General features: G+C 45.8%; 1 pseudogene; it reads left to right on the top strand.

Annotated features, from left to right (window-relative positions):
* The first annotated feature begins 13,916 nt into the window (after positions 1–13,916).
* LOC146608178 (leucine-rich repeat-containing protein 3 pseudogene) lies at positions 13,917–14,705 on the top strand (annotated as a pseudogene).
* The last annotated feature ends 981 nt before the right edge of the window (positions 14,706–15,686 follow it).

Genomic DNA, 15,686 nt, shown 5'->3' with positions numbered 1-15,686 from the left:
CCTGTTCAAGTCGTGGTTGTGCAGACCAGGAAGATTGCAGGCTGCAATTTTCTCCAGAACCGGTCATCCAGAAAAAACAAGTGAGTTTATCTCATTTATCTCAATAAACCGGAGAGAAAAAGATAAACGAAATTAAATGTCCAGCTATCTTTGAACAGATCTGAGTCTCAGACCACCACAGTCGAGTCATGTTTTAAAAGTTATAACTTTGCGGCTGGATTTCATTTTTTCCACACGTTTCAAACCCTTCAAATTGTTTTGTTTCAAGGTTAAGGGTTGGCCTTTTGATTAAAGTTGGATTTTGATCAGGATATGAGTTCTGCTTTTAGTTTTGATAGTTAACTTTGCAGTTCTAATCAGAAGTTTACATGCACTCATCTTGGGCATGAATGTGATGGTATTTTTGGACTTTTAATGATTTCTTTAAATTGTTCTTTTCCAGCATGGAATGATTGTGCATCATACATCTTTAATGACTTTAAAAAACAAGAATTGGGTTTGCATACATTATCTTTGGTTTTCTCTAATCTACAAAGGGTCAAAAGCATATATTCACCTAGAGCTATTAAAAGGTGGTTCTGAAGGTTCTACATTTACTTTTAACTTGACATGGCCTGTTAATTTCTTGTTAGCAATCTTTATTAGCTAACTGGTAGTTTGTATTTGCAGCATAAAAAGGATTTATTTGACAGCGCTCATTGGATTGACCAATACTCAGAACAACGGGAAGGTGAAGATCTAATAAGGAGAATTATTAGAGTTACAGAAGTCGGGAAGGTCTCTTGGAGTCATTCCTAAACTGCTGCAGATTCCAAGATCATCACTTCAAACAATTATACTTAATTACAATTTATTTGGAAGTATCCCCATTTGTCCAAGGTCTAGAGGAAGAGCTGTCACCCTCAGATGAGAGGAAACTGTTTAGGAGATTCAGGAACAACCCAGGAACCACCAAGGCTCAAGTCTCCTTGAAACTTGTGGAACACCAGCATCACTATCCAGAGAGGGTGTCGACCAAGTGGGAAGTCACAAGAACAAGCCAAATGTCTTCTGGAGAAATTTTTATGGTCAGATTGAGGTCTTGAGTCACAATGACAAGAAGTATGAGTAAAGGTGAGACTTTCAAACCTAAGAACACTGTATCAGCTGTTGTGCATGGTGTTGGTAGCATCATGCTCGGGCTGTTTTGCTGCCAGGGATATGGTACACAGGACAAAGCAGATAGACTAATGAAGAAGGAGGACTACCTCCAAATTCTTCAACTTCACCTCAAATCAATCAAACAGCTAGATGGTTGAAACTTGGACACACTTGGGTGTTCTAACAGGACAATGATCCCAAACACATCAAAACTGATTTTGGAACAGACAAAGCGGGCCAACAAAACGTCTGAAATGGACTTCACAAACCCCGGACTTCAACCTGATTGAAAATTATTGAAAAAAAGAGAAGACAAGGATCTATATGTGTATATATATATATATATATATATATATATATATATATATATATATATATATATATATATATATATATATATATATATATATAGATCCTGTGTGGATTACGGAAAATTAAAAATAAATCCAAATGTTTTAAGAGGCTTGAAAGTGCAATAATGTCAATGAATCACAAAGACAGCCAAATAAGCATGCCTGTATGTCTGTGCTTCCCCCTAAACACAGAGTGGAGCAGTCAGCGGTCACTTTAATGGAAAACTTTTATTGAAAATATGAGGACCACTCAGCCAAATGACCTCAAACTCAGCACTTTACTTTCTCGTGTCCCCAGCTTTACACTTGCCAAGTTTGAAATGGATCAGATAAAATGTTTTTCAGCAAGAAAAGAACAGATAGATGGACGAATTCAGAGAGATGTCTCATTTCTTTAGTATGATAAATGCAAACCTTGAGATGAGTTTGTTTCTTTTCTCAAAAGTAGCCCCAAACCCTCTGAGAGCTGGACTTTAATCCTGCTTTCATCAGTCTGTCTCTCTGTGCTCTTCTCACTTAATTTACCCTTAATAAAGATTCAATAAAGGTTTGTCCGACTGGCCTCGTCCTAAAGTTCTCTGCCCCAGTGTTGGCTCAGGGTATGAATGTTGGAGCCTGTCCATGCTCTCACTTAGCAATGCTGTAAGCTGCTTATAGACAACCTTCTCTCTAATGCAAACGACTTTTTATCAAAGCAATGAGGACAGCAATGACATACAGATCTCAAAGATGCTCCAAATCTTTTGTGAGCCAGGATCTCGCCTGTCCTGGTCCTCTGTCACAGGGTCACAGAGCTAAAACATGCTGTGACTGAAAGCAACTGGAAGCAGAGTGAGCAAAATCCAATGTACCCTCTGCAGCCTGAAATCATTATCAAATGTACCGAGTGTGGCTTTGGAGAGGTCAATATATACTGTAGGGCAGTGCGGTGCTGCTTTCAGAGAGTGACTTTACAATGTCATCTATAACAAGCCAGGCAAGAGGTGTCAAAAACAGTATCTTTGTTCACAGGAAGTAATGTCATCTTTTGCAATTCAGCACTGATACAGCAAATGTGAAACATGACAGAAGTACTCTGTCTCTAATGCCTATCCGACACTTTAACTGGCCCGGCTCCATATCATTGTGATCCTGAGGAGGACTGAATTTATTTAAGACAGGATACCATGCAGGAATTTTGCCAGGAGCCTGACAAGATGAGTAAGGATGTTAAACAAATGCCTTGGCAAGTTTCACTAAGCTTAAATGGCGGCGGATGTGAAGTAAATCTATCACCTAAGAGGCAAAGAAAAAAAATAAACAAAAAGCCGCCATTGAGCTGTTACAGCATTTATCAGCGTGCCTAGGACGGGCTGTGGATGCAGCCACAGTAAAAGCAAATTCATGCACACTGAAATGCTTCACTGGTCAATACAATCAATGATTCTGCCTTTCAGCAAAATTGACGGGGCTGAACTCTGCACATGGCTGCCATTTAATCATACAGATGCTTTGCAAAGCGCTGCCTGCATTCAGGCAGTCTTTGCATGTCCACCATACCTTCAAAAAGGTCTTTTGTCACAGCCAGTGTGACAGCATTGAAGTCCTCCATCGGGGCAGGACAATTGTAATCAATGTTTATGAAGAATGACAGAGAGCGGCATGCAGGGCAAGCAATCAGTCACACACAGAGCACGGGGACAATAGGGTGGCAGTAGGTTAACAAAACAAGGCGCAGGGACCTCCAGACTTTTTTAAATGGGATGTTCATGAAGAGAATAAAAAGTTTATTGTTCCTTTTCATTAAAATGGATGCTCAGTATACTCTAAGTGGGCTAATAAGTGGGCAACTTCAATGGCAGAGTACAAAACACTCATTAATTTAGTTTGTCGTGCCTTTTGGGGCTGCAAAAGTGCTCATTGCAGTGTTGTTTCTTTTTAATAATCAAACAAATACAGAATGGGGTTAAAATATACATCAGAGAGGGAGAGAAGATGTCCCAAAGAAAAGGTTTAGCTGTCATTCAAAAGTGCAAGCAAGCTTGAAATTTGAATTTGATACATCAGTAGGTGCCGGGAAATAAAGAGATAATGCACGTGGACTGATTTACACAATAGGGGAGTTGCAAAAACTCATTTTTAGGAGCTCAGCCAATCATTTAGTGGAGTGAATGCCACATATGATAAGCAGAACGTTTGTAGATATGCAGTTTGTCAGAAGCTTTCTCTGCATAAAACCCCCCAAAATGAATTCAGAATTTACAACACGGATGCATGCATTCATGTTTTCCAATCTTCCATTCTTCATTTTTGGTGAGCTGGTGATCTGAGTTTCCTGTTCTAAGCTGACAGCACTGGTTCTGCTCCTGCTGAGATTGAGTGATTCATGCAGGTTGTCTTGACAACTTCTAAATGCACGGAGTTGTTTCATTGTGATTGCGAGTGCCTAAACGTCATTCTATATAAACTTATGGCCAGTGTGTGTATTGTTTTTTATTAGCAATACGCTCTAACCATTTAAGCCAACCAGTTAGCTATAAATCAGCAGGTATACCTAATAAAGTGGCCAGTGCCTGTAACTTACAAACTGCAGACATTGAAGCACCACGATCTAACCATCTGAGCTAACCAGCTAGCTTCATGCCCCCAGTGTACCTAATGAAGTGGTCAGAGAGTATAATTTACAAGAAGACATGCTGACATTGTTGGCTGTTCCTGAGCTTGAACCCATGAACCCCCTCAGTGTTGGCTCTGGCATCAGGCTCTAGCCATCAGAGCTAACTGGCTAGCTTCATGGGCCGTGGTGTACCTAATAAAGTGGCCAGTGAGTGTGATTCACTAATTGCAAATATTTAACCAAAGAAAAGAGAAGAGCAAACAAGTCTTTCACTGCAACTTTTTGACCAGCGTGTGGATTGAACCCTGTGTTTAATAATCTGAGCTAACCCTTCAGCTAAACACAAATAGCTGTATGTACTAAAGTGATCATTGAGTGTTAACTTACAAACTTACAGCTTTACATCATAAACTACACATGAGCAAATTTCCCTAATAAAGTGGGCAGCTACTACAATAGTTTTCCTTCCTCTGTTCCTTGTTTAGATGAGTAACTACATTTGAGCAATTTTGGGATATATATATATATATATATATATATATATATATATATATATATATATATATATACATATATATATATATTGTGGCGAGCTCAGACAAGGAGGAGACGGAGGTATCGTTTGGTCTTGCTTCCCATGAGCTAGCCAGGGAGCACAACTGTTTATTAACATTTGCAGAAGAACACTGCCGCTAGCTAACTGCTCAGCGCGGCAACAACAACACACAGGGTGTCCTCTGACACCGGAAGGACACACCGTCGCAGTGAGAGGGCGTCACCCGTCACAATGGCAACATAGACAAAACATAACTGTACAAACAGAACCCCGAACAGCCCTGACCCGCTACATAGCCCCCACCTAAGGGGTCAGTCGTCCCCGACGACCCCATTACCCCACACAAAATCCTGCAAATTGCGGTTGAAGCGCTCAACCAAGCCATTGCTTTGTGGGTGGAGCGGTGTGGTTCTCGTCTTCTCCACCCCCAGTCGCCGGCAGATCTCCCCGAAGACCTTCGATTCGAAGTTACGCCCCTGGTCACTGTGGAGCTCAGACGGGACCCCAAAACGGGTGAAAATCTCCTCCACCAGCTTCTCGGCCGTCGTCATTGCAACAGTCCATAGCCACCAACACATACCGGTTCCCTGACTCTTTGACAGGGAAAGGCCCTAGGACGTCCACTCCCACTCTTTCCATTGGGGCCCCCACCAGGTACTGCTGAAGGGGGGCAGTGGAGCGTTGAGTTGGGCCCTTCTGTGCCGTGCAGGTGTCACAGCAGTGCACATGAAGTTCCACATCCCGTCGACAGCCAGGCCAGTAGAACCGTCCCCTGAGGCGGCGGAGAGTTTTGGCGTTCCCATAGTGTCCTGCCCCCACCGAGCCGTGGACCAGCTCAAGCATCTGCGACCGCAGCGACCAAGGCACCAACAGCTGCAGGAGATCTCTGCACTGACCGGGGGCCCGCCATCTCCGGTACAGGAGGCCGTCGTGGGTCTCCAGATTGTTGTGCTGGGAGTAGTAGGCCTTCACCTCGGGCTCCTGTCCCGACACCCCCGTCCAGGCGGGGCGTTGCGCCGCCTCTAGCCAGGCCCCCACCTAAACCAACGTCGCGTCGGCCTCCTGCTCACGCTTCAGCTGCTGCGTTGTCAATGGGAGCCACCCCCCTCCGCCGGTTGTGGCCTGAGCAGTAGCCACCCCCAGCACCTCCTGGGCCCGCTCCTCCTGTCGCAGGCAGTAGCGGCACTCGGCGGCTATGCAGGGCTATCTGGAGAGGGCATCAGCGTTGCCATGCTGTCAACCTGCCCGATGCTGGATCTCGAAGTCATAGCCCTGAAGGACCTCCAGCCAGCGGGCCACCTGCCCTTCTGGGTGTTTGAAGTTCAGGAGCCAAGTCAGAGATGCATGGTCAGTGCGCAGGAGGAACCGGCAGCCGTGCAGATATGGCTGGAAGTGCCGCACCGCTAGCACTACGGCGAGCAGCTCCCGCCGGGTCACGCAGTAGTTCCTCTCGGCTCGCCCCAAGGCACGACTGAAGTATGCCACCACCCGTTCTCCAGCCTCGTCCTGCTGGGAAAGGACCGCCCCGACTCCTACATTGCTAGCATCAGTGTCCACAATGAAAGGTTGCCGGGCGTCGGGGTAGGCCAGGACTGGGGCTCTGGTGAGGGCCTCCTTCAGCTGTGCAAAAGCCGCAGCACAGGCCTCCCCCCAGCCAAACAGCTGTCCCTTATCAGTCAGGCGGTGGAGGGGGCTGGCCATCGTCGCCAACCCCTTGATGAACCGACGATAGTAGGAGGCTAGGCCCAGGAAGCTCCGCAGTTCTTGGACATTTGAGGGAGTCGGCCAGTCCCAGACCGCAGCCACTTTTGCGGGGTCAGTGGCGACACCTCGAGCGCTGATCACATGGCCCAAGAACGTGGTCTCTCTCGCCAACAGCCGGCATGTCGCGGGGTTGAGCCGCAGCCCAGCTCGTCGGATGGCACTCAAGACCTCGCTCAGGTGAGACAGTGCCCTGTCGAAGTCGCCACCGTGCACCAACAGGTCATCCAGGTACACAACGCAGCGGCTACGAGGGATATCCACGAGCACCCTCTCCATCAGCCTCTCAAACGTCGCTGGCGCATTGCGGAGCCAAAATGGCATGACCCTGAACTGCCACAGCCCCTGTCCAATGGTGAATGCAGTCTTAGGCCTTGCATCGGGGGCTAGCTCCACCTACCAGTAACCGCTGCGTAGGTCGAGGGAGCTGAACCAATTGGAGCCGGTAACGTAATCTAGGGCCTCGTCGATCCGCGGCAGCGGGTACGAGTCCTTCTTGGTGACTGCATTGAGACGGCGAAAGTCCACGCAGAACCTCGGGCTGCCATCCTTCTTCCCCACCAGAACCACGGGTGACACCCATGGGCTATTGGACGGCTCGATCACCCCAGCCGCAGCCATCACACGGATCTACTCTTCCGCTACCTGCCGTTTTGAGAGGGGCAGCCGGTGTGGGCGCAGACGGATGGGCTGAGCAGAGCCGGTGTCGATGGTGTGCTGGACCAGACTCGTCTGCCTACAGTCTTTGTCACTGGCGGCAAAGATGTCCACATTCTCGTCCAGGAGGCACCTCAACCGCTGGCGCTGGTCGACGTTGAGGCCTACGCTGCTGCACTGCCAAAGGTCATCAACAGCCTCGATGGTCTCGGTCGAGGGAGGTTGAGGCTGAGGCAAGTGGAGATGACCCGGAGCCACCTGCATCCGAAATCTGCTGAGCGGCAGCTGCCTGACGCCTGTCTCGTCTGGTCCCCGCTCCCTGCTTTTGGCCCTGCTGGAGGGCAAAAGTCTCTGCGCCAAGAGTGATAGCCAGCTTTGCGGTGTCGACGCAGGCCCCCCAGTGGCTCAGCAGATCCAGGCCAATGATGCACTGGTCTTGAATGTCGGCGAGCCAGAAGTCGTGCACCAGCTCTAGATCCTTCACTAGGATCCGCAACGGTTTCTTCCCCCGCATAACGGTTTTCTCCCCCGTCACTGTCATCAGCTGGGTGTCTGTGGGCAACCAACGCTTCACCAGTGGCCCAGATGTTTCAGGGAGCACGCCAGGTCGTATCAGGGAAATGGTAGACCCCATGTCCACCAGGGCCTGGCATGGCAGGTCCTCAACACAGCAGCTCAGGTAGAGTCCCTTGAGGTGCCCAACTCGGCCCACCACTGTGCATCGTCCTTGGAGGGGGGCAGGAAGCTGGAGCGGTGGTCCCCTCGCTACACTGCTCCCTCCTCATTTCCCTGAGGCTGCGTAGTTCCGGTCTTCGGGGCTGGTGCTGGGCAGTCACGCGCCACGTGGCCAGGCTCATCGCACCGGTAGCAGCGGTCGACGAGGATGCCTCCGGGGCACCGAGGGTTGCAGCTGGGACATCTCGGCGACCTCCCCCTCCCCGTCGCAGTCTGCGGCTCTGATTTGGGGGTAATTTGGGGGGGGGCACCTCCTGGTTAGGTCGCGAGGTGAGCACCGGCTCGGCCCTTTCAACCTCAAGGAGCGCCTCACGGAGGGTCTGAGGCATGGCCAGGCGGACATGTTGGCGTAGTCGCTCTGGGAAAAGTCCTCGCAGAAAAGCATACAGGCTTAGCTCCTCACGGGCTGCTGCTGGAAACTCCGGGTAGCCATGACGAGCATACAGCAACACGTCTGCTGCAAAGGTGCCCAGGCTCTCGCCTGGTCGACGGCTCCGGTTGGTTAGCTGCTCTCTGCTCTGATCAGTGGAGTGCCGCTGCCCGAATCGCCTCTCGAGTGCCGCGGTGAGGGCCTGGAGCTCATGCTGCTCTGCCGGGGCTAGGTCAAGGAGTATCTGCAGTGCATCTCCCTCTAATGCTAGCGCTAGGTGTGTAGCAGTCTCCTCTTCGCTCCAGCCACTATGTCTGGCGGCTAGTCGCACTTGTGAGAGGTAGGGCTCTAACGGGGTTAGCCCGTTGTATTTCGGTACCTTAACTGGCGTGGTAGGCATAACTGCTCGCGGTTGGGGGCTCGGCATGTGGCCCATGAAGCATTGCCCTAGCAATATATATATATATAGGGGTGCAACGATATTCGTATCGATATTGAACCGTTCGATACAGTGCTTTCGGTTCGGTACGCATATGTATCGAACAATGCAACATTTGTAATTTATTTTATCAACTTTCCTTCTGACGATGCTGTCTGTGTTGAGCGCTCAGTGAATCTGCGTTCGACTGCTCCGCCTAGGCTGCACTGTCGAGCGCAGATCCACTGAGCGCTCAACACAGACAGCATAGTCAGAAGGAAGAGCGCAGGGCAAGCTAGCAAGACAGAAGTTAAGCTCTCCTTGTAACATGGACCTCCCCCACCCTCATTCAGATCTGGCGTTTGGAATTATTTTGGTTTTCATGTGACATGAAGGTAAGCGAGTCATGGACTAAAGTAAAACAGTATGTTGGATGTGCCGTGCAATGCTCAATTACATGGGTGGGAACTAGTGTGTTAGCGCAGTTAGCTCGTTAACGTGTTGGCCGTCTAGTCCCATGCACGGGGCGATCGGCGGTAGCTCGTTAACGGAGATTTGCCGTGTTGTGGCGTTAAGGTCATTTCAACGAGATTAACCTGAAAGCACTAGTGGGAACACAACAAATATGACTGCACATTTACGCCGACATCATCCTAGTGCAAAGACAAAAACAACAAGCATGCTACTAACTTTAGCTGAGTCATTTAGACAGCTGTTAGCACATGATTCTCCTTATGCTGCTGAGAATATAGCCCAGAAGAAGCGGATAGTATAGCTTTTATTTTGGAAAGAGCCATTTCTCTGTAATAAACTCTCTTTTCCAAAGATGAGTGATTCCTCAATCAGATACAGGGCTTGCAATATCGCTAGCCCGACGTCCTGGGGCTAGCGATTTTTTTCAGTCGGGCTACCAAAATCTACCTCTTCCCTGCCCGTCGGGCTATTGTAGGAAGGAAAAATATATGTCAATGCTTTTGCATTCTTACAGAAATGTAGCTGGGTAATTATGTCATTGGCATCGGTGAGCCACTGTCAATATGTGACATATTGAAATCGCGTTTGAATTTGCGCTTGTTTTTTTGCTTTCACTTTGCAATCATGCGAACTGTGTATAGAGAGCGACAGCACTGATCTGTGAGTGATGATAATTTGTGCACCAATTCCTCTGACATCGTCTTATTAATCGTTAGCTTACTATGCAAACATGACAAGTGAAATCTCCCGCAGCAAGCTTAAACATGTGAGAGGTTGATCGCGCAGAGAATCGCTGAGCTTATGCGAGTGCGCATGTAAAAGCATTTCAGTTTTGCTGAGCCAAATAAGACAGGTCAGGGTGAAGAAGTGACAGCCAAAGAAAAGCTTACCACAAAACGGAGAAGTTATGACAAATCAGACTATAAGGCAAAAAGAAAGTGCAGCTTTATGGTTTCATGGACAAAATAATTTCTGTGGCTGCAATATGATGAGCTAAATAACCAGGGCTGCACATAAGTGGTCCGCAGGTGCGCATTCGCTGTCAAAATAAAGAACACGCACAAGGGTTAGGGTTAAATTTAAAAACTGTACTTTTGAGTTAAAATATATATTTATAATTTTAATAAATGACAAATTAAAAAGGCATGAACATTTTTTTTGTATCGAAAAAATATCGAACCGTAACACCAAAGTATCGAACCGAACCGAACCGTGAATTTTGTGTATCGTTGCACCCCTAATAAATAAATATAAATATATATATATATATATATATATATATATATATATATATATATATATATATACACACATACAGTTGTGGTCAAAAGTTTACATACACTTGTAAAGAATATAATATAATGGCTCTACCGAGCGTCCCGTTATTTCTAAAAGTCAGATTTTTCTCTGATAGAGTGATTGGAACAAATACTTCTTTGTCACAAAAAACATTCATGAAGTTTGGTTCTTTAATGACTTTATTATGGGTTAACAGAAAAAGGTGATCACATTTTCTGGGTCAAAAATAATCATACGGCAACATGAATTAGCAATTTTGGTGACTTAGAAAGTTGTCAGTGAACTGAGCTTCATAGCATGGCCTCTTAACTGCTTGTGAGCGATTATGAGTGACGACAGCTGGTGACTTCTCTTAGGCCAGTTAAATAGGGCTCATTGGATACAAACGCCCACAAACGCTACAATGGGAAAGTCAAAGGATGGATCTGAAAAAGCGAATTATTGACTTGAACAAGTCAGGAAAGTCACTTGGAGCCATTTCAAAGCAGCTGCATGTCCCAAGAGCAACAGTGCAAACATTTGTTTGTAAGTATAAAGTGCATGGCACTGTTTCGTCACTGCCAAGATCAGGAAGAAAATGCAAGCTATCACCTGCTGCTGAGAGAAAATTGGTCAGGAGGGTGAAGAGTCAACCAAGAATCACCAAAAAGCAGATCTGCCAAGAATTTGAAGCTGCTGGAACACAGGTGTCATTGTCCACAGTTAAACGTGTTTTGCATCTCCATGGACTGAGAGGCTGCCGTGCAAGAAGGAAGCCCTTGCTCCAAAAGCGGCACCTTAAGGCTCGACTGAAGTTTGCTGCTGATCACATGGACAAAGATAAGACCTTCTGGAGGAAAATTCTGTGGTCAGACGAAACAAAAATCGAGCTTTTTGGCCACAATGCCCAGCAATATGTTTGGAGGAGAAAAGGTGAGGCCTTTAACCCCAAGAACACCATGCCTACAATCAAGCATGGTGGTGGGAGTATTATGCTGTGGGGCTGTTTTGCTGCCAATGGAACTGGTGCTTTACAGAGAGTAAATGGGATAATGAAGAAGGAGGATTACCTTCACATTCTTCAACATAACCTAAAGTCATCAGCACACAGGTTGGGTCTTGGGCGCAGTTGGGTGTTCCAACAGGACAATGACCCCAAACACACATCAAAAGTGGTAAAGGAATGGCTAAATCAGGCTAGAATAAAGGTTTTAGAATGGCCTTCCCAAAGTCCTGACTTAAACCCCATTGAAAACATGTGGACAATGCTGAAGAAACAAGTCCACGTCAGAAAGCCATCAAATTTAACTGAACTGCAACAATTCTGTCAAGAGGAGTGGTCAAAGATTCAACCAGAAGCTTGCCAGAAGCTTGTGGATGGCTACCAAACGCGCCTAATTGAAGTGAAAATGGCTAAGGGACATGTAACCAAATATTAGCACTGCTGTATGTATATTTCTGACCCAGCAGATGTGATCACTTTTTTCTGTTAACCCATAATAAAGTCATTAAAGAACCAAACTTCATGAATGTTTTTTGTGACAAAGAAGTATTTGTTCCAATCACTCTATTAGAGAAAAATCAGAGTTTTAGAAATAACGGGACACTCGGTAGAGCCATTATATTATATGCTTTACAAGTGTATGTAAACTTTTGACCACAACTGTATATATTCTGAATTAATTTATTTTCTAATCCCTTTGAGTTGGAAGAAAACAAGAAAACACATTTTTCTATCACTGTGGGCGGGACCCCTCAAAATTTCTACATAAAGATTAGACAGATTTTTTTCTTCCATATTTAAAAAATGCTAGAATCTATCATGAAATGATTATCAACTTTAGTGTGTCAGCCTACAAAGCGGTAATATACAGTGCTACTGTACACTACACAAAAAACTTTCTGTGTTGTGTACGTTTTCCCGGAGTCTTCCAAGTGCTGTATTTCCCGGAAGCAAACAAAGGAAGAACCGGGGCTCCAGTGGTGCTACCTCACCTCTCCATCTCTGCACACACACACACACACACACACACACAGACAGAGAGAGAGAGCAAGAGAGAGAGAGAGAGAGACTCACCGCTGCTGCTGCTGCTGCAAATACACAGACAGGAGATCCTGACTAAACAGCTGGACTCTTTAAGCAGCTGCTTTTTCTCAGCTAGATTCTGAGCGGAGACGTCTGTTTGTTTGCAGAGGATGAGGCGGTGATTTACTCCTGGATGTTTCTCCGGTCCGTTTAAAATCCAGCAGGACAGAGTGAAGCTGTCAGGTAAGTTACCAACTCCAAATTTAGTTTAAAATAGTTAAGCCAAATGAGACCAAAATAGAAAAAAAAAAATTTCTGCCTGTATTGATCAGTATAAGATTACTTTATCATGAATAGGAATAATAATGTATGCAAAAGTGTTTCTATGGTATTCCTAAGGGGAGCTGGGCATTTATTGTTGTAATTGTTAATTAATATATCAGTTAATCAGATACTTTTTACATTAACATTAACATTAACAAATTAATTAAGTTTGCCATTTAGAATCTACTTTATCGTGTAAAATATCAAATAAAGAACAAAAATAGAAGGTAGATGCTTTAAAGGAAATTTAAACTCAATTAGCTGAAATTTATGAGAGTTTATCTCCGAATTATGCCCCCATTTAATAACATCTACACCTGTAATATCCTTTTTTATTTCCTGCATCCTTATCTCTGCTACACCCACGTTAATATCCCTGTAATTTCCAAAAGGGCACCGCAGTTTCTGAAACATTAGCTTATCGTATGAACATCATTCAGAAGCCATTACACAGCAGCTTGTTTGAGACTCACAGTCTTGATCAAAAAGCTGCTTATCACTCAGTCTGCACCTTGTCATCGGCCTGAATACAGTGCATCCTGTAGAGGGTTTTAATTTGCATCCCGACCTTCGATGCTCTCACATACATCACTGCTAACCTTATAGACTACAGGCAACTTCTTATTTAATCACAAATCACTGTTTTTCAAAGTTCATCTGATGCATATTGATGAGCCCACACCTTGTTTAATGACTTGTCGTTTTCTCGCGGGGACAGATTTTGAGTTGAGGGACCCATGCTATAGAAAACCTTGTATTATTATGATAATCTTGAACTTTACCAACTTCCCCCTCCAAGGAGGAAGGAGTCGGAGAAGAGGGGGAGGATTTTATTTATTTATTTACTTTTCCTGGAAAGAGGCTGTGAGATGAAGGGGCCGCGATATCTTTTTCACCCTTTGTTTCACTGTCATCTTTTTTTTCTCACAGGTTTCTTGCAGCCGGGCGGAGAAGAGGTGTCCCTCCCACCATGGACTACATTTCCCACCGTGTACTGTCTCTGGGTTACATCATCCATACCTCACTGTGAAATTTCATTTAGCAAGTATGCAAACTTTCAAACGTTTGCCTTCTTTTGAGATGGATCAGTTAACTGTCAGAATAAACGATGTTCAAGCGAATGTTGAGAATGAAACTGTAGCCACATCCTTTGCTTGAATGTATTTCATGCCTCTAAAGCAACACACCCTCATACCAGCAGCACTGATTTCAGTCCTAACGCTGGCTAATGGGGGCCTCTCAAAGGTGCAGGTCATCCATAAACCCTTCTTCTTTTAGTTCTCTTTTCTTTGTGGGAACACTTCTCTTCTCTTTGATGATGACCGCCTATGCCTGCCCTAAGCTCTGCCACTGCACAGAGAGGAACGGCATGGTGGTGCAGTGCACTTCGCGCAACCTGGAAAGCATCCCGCCGAACTTACCCAAGGACACTGTGGTTCTCCTGCTCTCGTCGAACCAGATCCGACACGTCCCAAAAGGAGCCTTCGCTGACCTTCACCGCCTCAGGGAGCTGGATCTATCTCACAACGTCTTGGAGAGCGTGGAGGTCGATGCCTTTCAGGGGGTTTCCGAAGCCCTGCGGACCTTGGATCTTTCAAACAACCATCTGAGCGGCCTCCCCAGGGACACCTTCACCAAGCTGCACGCCCGAATCCGCCTCTCCCAGAACCCCTGGCACTGCGAGTGCTCACTGCAGGAGACACTGAGGGAGCTGAGGCTCGACCCTGAGACGGTGAACGAGGTCAGCTGTTTCACGTCAGAGCAGGAGGAGTACGTGGGACAGCCGGTGATCCAGGTCCTGGACTCGGGGATCAACTTTTGCAACTTCCACCACAAGACGACTGACGTAGCCATGTTTGTGGCCATGTTCTGCTGGTTCTCCATGGTGACAGCTTACATCATTTACTACATCAAACACAATCAGGAGGACGCCAGAAGGCACATGGAGTACCTCAAATCACTGCCCAGCACTTCTCACATGAGCAAGGACTACGACACAGTGAGCAGCGTGTTTTAGGATGAATATGGATCAAAGTGCAGCGATGAATACAAATGACAGAGAGGCGATGAATATGTTTACAGCGAGCAATACTGAGAAGTGACAGGCGTGAAGGCACAAAGATTTAAGGAGGAGGTTTTAAAATGTTGCTGTCATCATCAAGTGCAGGCTTTAAACAAAAAGAAAGACACAGCTCAGACTCAGATATTTTACTTCTTTAATAACAAAAGATGTCAGATCCTTATTTCTCACTCCAGTGTATTTAACACACCTCAAAAGTTTGCATATCACACCAAGTTATAGAAGTTCAGCTACCAGCTGAGGAGAACCTGAGAGCCACTTGAGTGTGAAACAGAAATGAGCTCCTCGACAAATAATTCCCATGGCTTCACAGAAAAATATCCAAGTTTGATTTTGTTTAATGCATTTAAAAAAAAAGAAGAAGCAGGGGGACCTTTAGGGGCAACAGCAGAGAAATTAGCTGTAGTAGCTGTTAATCTCTGTTAAAACTGATATATGTTTCCCTCCTAATGTTAAGATGATGTATGCTTAATGATGCAATGCATAAAGGATATAGGTGTTGTAGAGAGGATTTGATGGCTGTAGGAACCCCTGTGACACCCCTGCACTGTCAATTTAAGGTGGCTTGGCAGCCCAGAATTACATTTCACACTTGAGCCCTCGTTTTGCTTCAAATGTTGATGAGTTTGTAACTTTTGGAAGAAGAAATATGATAAATTCCTGCCACAAAAACAAAGTTCAGTTTGAGAACTGAACTGATCGTCTCTTTCTCTATTTTTGCTTAACTAAACTGCACACACGAAATGTTTCATCAAATTTCAGATTCTGGAAAGTCTAGTCGGCCACAACTAATTTGGCTCAAGGATTCTTCCGGCTAAAAGGGAGATTTTCCTCCCCGCTATCGCCAAGTGCTTGCTCACATGGGTCACTGGATTGTTGTGGCTTTCTCTGTATTATTATAGGTTCTTAACCTTACAA

Source organism: Diplotaxodon limnothrissa, linkage group LG23 (genome assembly GCF_057381915.1).
Source record: "Diplotaxodon limnothrissa isolate DT_005_m linkage group LG23, D_limnothrissa_male_GT1.1, whole genome shotgun sequence".
NCBI lineage: Eukaryota > Metazoa > Chordata > Actinopteri > Cichliformes > Cichlidae > Diplotaxodon > Diplotaxodon limnothrissa.
The sequence above is the reverse complement of the archived record's forward strand: the minus strand, read 5'-3'. Positions and strand labels throughout refer to the sequence as shown.